Source organism: Pomacea canaliculata, linkage group LG7 (genome assembly GCF_003073045.1).
Source record: "Pomacea canaliculata isolate SZHN2017 linkage group LG7, ASM307304v1, whole genome shotgun sequence".
Classification (NCBI taxonomy): domain Eukaryota; kingdom Metazoa; phylum Mollusca; class Gastropoda; order Architaenioglossa; family Ampullariidae; genus Pomacea; species Pomacea canaliculata.
In genome coordinates, this window is record NC_037596.1 from 20,197,140 (window position 1) to 20,201,105 (window position 3,966).

The window sequence follows — 3,966 nt, forward strand, 5'->3', positions numbered from 1 at the left end:
ATGACATAGTCCTTCGTGTCAGACTTTGCCTTTTTTTTAAGTCTATGAAGTTGAGGTCCCGTTGATGCTGAAGATCGATGCATCTCTATCAGGATGCGACAATTAAAGATCTGCTCGACTGTGCTGGTAACCGGTCTGAGGCCAGCCTGTTTTTCTGCTAGCAGTGGTGATACGACTGTATGATCTTCAGAACGACTTTTCTTGGGTGGCTGCTAAGGCTTAAGATTCTGTAGTTATGGCACTGTTTGCTGTTTCCTTTTTGGAAGGGGTATAACTATAGTGGTTGCGTCCATTTCTCGTGTTCCCAGAATCTCTAGCACAGAACACTAATGTCCTTAATTTCTTGTTGCTTGAGCAGCTCAGATGGAATGCTGTTAACGCCATCTGCTCTTCAACCTTTTCCCGTATTTCTTCAGGTTCACTTTCTAATCTGGTTGTGGCCATTGCGGACTTCGATCCCCGAGGTTTGATATATATGTTGACCCGTTTTGTTGAGGATTCTTAGTAGTTGGTAGGAATTTTGTTATCCCTCAGCCACACACCCCGTGCCATTCCCTCCTCTATGGTCCGGCATTGGCTCTCGATCCAGTTCTCCCTAGCTGCATGTCTTCATATCTTTCTTGATGGCACGTATGATCTCTTTGTACTTGAAACTACTTTAAATTTGCTTTTCCTTTCTCGCTTGGTCACAGAGATCTAGTTTGTGGCAAAGATTTGTTTCTTCTTCTTTCTAAGACCTATAGTACTTCTTGGACTGTTGACAGTAGCTGCTCTTTAACATCTGCAGCGAAAAAGTCCGTCACCTTGTGGTTAGTGTGCTCGAGACATGGCAATGGATTCTTTCCACTTTGTCATCCTTCCCCATGGGTGGGAGCCAGAAATTTTCCTGGGACTGAAGATTTTTCAAGAGCCATGTAGTACTAGAGCATATGCATATAACGTTATATGACACATGGTTGCATACGCGTTTCACGTTTTTCACATACATAACACACATAAGTCATACAATGTCTTTAGTAGTTAACAATGACAAATGTCCAACTTTATTAACCCTAATGGGCAATTATAACTTGGGAAGTGTGTTCTGTTACAAAAGTTTAAAAAAAACTTGCTAGTTACAATATTAGGCGAGTGGTGCATTATAAGAACGTGCATTCTTATATATAAACATTCTTAAGGTACACCTATATCACACACCCATGTACACATACAACTGACAATTAATCTATAATCTATGGTTGAGCATGTGGACTGCAGAGGTTGTAAACCATTTCAAGTCCCTATTGCTTTTGCATATAGGCATAGTATGTTTTGCCTGCCTGAACTCAATATAACAAATTCTCCTGCTAGGACATGTTCTGGTATGGAACAAAATGCCTGTAAACTTTTCTGACAATTTGCTGATCATAAAAAAGGAATCCAAATTTCTGTTGCTTAACACCAATTACCTTAGAAAAATATGGACAGTATGGTTCAAACTGTTCATATCTTGGACAGAAAACTGTAAAACCAGCATATGAAGGAAAAAAGTGAAAGACTTTCAATGAATGACTGATAAAAACAGCTCAATGTTGCTGTGGCTGACTGAAAAACTATTCAGCTATTGAAGGTGACACATGCTGATCATGTTTACATCACATTTGAGCCTGCAATCAAACAGAGCCTACTTACTGAAGGAGTTAACTGTCTCAACAGGTACACTATAAAACAAAATTTATTTTCTAAAGTCTATGCCTATCTCTTCTATCTTATCTACATTTAATTTTGATAAGGCAAATAAAACAAGTAAAAAAATCCAATACCCACCAAAACCTAACACTTCTTATTTTTTTTTTAAATCCAGTGATTGATGTTTGCATTGGTCTCCCTGACATTCTGGGAGCAGACTTTTCAGGGGTATTTGTCAAAATGTCAATTTGTCCAGTTACTATGTTGGCAGGCTGTGTGGTTTCTGTTGGTCTCTTAGCTGTCTGTGTTGATGGCTCAGTTGCTGGATGAGGTAACTGCTGCTTCTTAGTCGGCTGGAAGCTGATGCAGTCCTCCAACTTCCTTTTTTGGACAGCATTCTGGCAAACAGTGTCCTGGTTTTTTTTTTTTAGCCAGATGAGCCTCTCTGCAGAAATCTCATTTTTTATCATTTGGTCACTGGGGACCATCTGTATGGCTCTCTGTCCTCTGGCCCTTAAATCATACTCAATAAACCCAATGGCTTCCAACATTTTTAGGTGTAAGGTTGGTTCTGTCTTTTTCAACAATGTCATTCATAATATTAAAGGTTCCGCTGCCTGGCATTTTATTCGCTTCAGTAATCGTTTTCTTTGAGTACGGATCAGTGACTAAACTTATGTTCGGGGACGATACGAACATCGCCAGTGAAAAAGACAGATAAAGATGGAAACACTGAAAGGACTTTTAATTGTGAAGTGCAACTTTGACAGCGAAAATTCACGAAATCCTTGTGAAAAAATGTATGACACAATCTTGCAATGACTGAAACTTTACAAGGAGATTCACGGTCTATGAAGTACGGTTTGGGATCAACAGCCTCACAAGATGACGAAGGTGCCGGACAATTATTGGCACGATAATTTATGCAGCACCTCACCTGCACGTCCGCAAAGTTGGCTGAGCGGGAGATAAGGTAGGAATATTTTAATTTAAATTTTAAACACCGGTTTTCTATTTAAAATGGAATACCGTAGTGGCGTGGACAGATCTGCCGTTGAAAGCATCACTACTCGGTAAAGTCAGAGGAAAGTCCCCACACAGCCCCCTCCCCTATTTATCGCGGTCTTTGTCGGTGACGACACCATCATCGGCACGCGGCCCGCTTTCGCCCCAAACGTCTTGGTCACCTAACCCGAGGTCATCTTTCTGACTTATTGCTGGCTGTGTTAAACAAGTTGTGACAAACAATTGACGTTCAGAAAACACTTCTAAGTTCTAATTAAGCAAATTATTGTTCCCATGTCTTCACGTTAAACCCGACAATAACATCAAGCAGTTATTAAGTTATCGTCACCATATTATTTCCTGTAAGAAAAAGCCGGTACAGTCACAGACGGTGGGAAAGGTTACCAACAATTAAAACGCTAAAATTCATTCGTATTTCGCGAAATTAATCCAACCTATCTAACTGTATATAAATCAGTGCTCCGGCATCATATCAATATGATGTTGATCACACGTACTCCATTTACGCGCGGATGTCGGCCCCAGGCCCCGCGATTCCTAACGCCGCCAGAAGAATCTGCCTATTACCACTAGCGTATGGTATCGTTCACGATACGGAGAAATTTTCGCTTTTTTATTCATAGTCCCTGGTCCTTCGTAATCAGTGAAAATTTTGAATTATACTTTCCGTCCCAGTTCCGTCCTGAGATTTTTTCTCAGGACGGAAATCCGTCCCCCGGACGGAGAACACCCATCCCTGCTTCCCCCAGCTGAGCACACGATTCGTAACATTACACTCACTTATCTACATAATCATACAACGAACAGTATGACACACACACGCATTTACGTAGCATTACAGTATCCCATACACACCTCACGTATCACTACTTTATTACACGTTCACGCCTTCGTGTAGCATACAGTATTGCGTACACATATAAGCCTTTACGTGCTGCCACCATCGTTATAATCGCGTTCTGCAGTAGCATAATTTTTCTCAAGTTTAGCCGGAGTTTTTTTTTTATTTAAAAGAGTTGTACCCTACCCAGTCCAAAAATGCGGAAAACAATGGTTCGTTGACGACACGTATACGTAACCCTAACCCACGGCTCGGCAGTTGTTTATTACAACGAACATCTAATCTCTCTCAACAGAGAAATACCAGGAAAATAAACAATCAAAACATAAATTATACAACGATGAAATCTTTTAGTTGTCACTGGTCCGTTTGTAAATAATGACAGACTGGTAGGAAGGCTCATTTTGCACAGCCCACGTGTAGTCGGATGC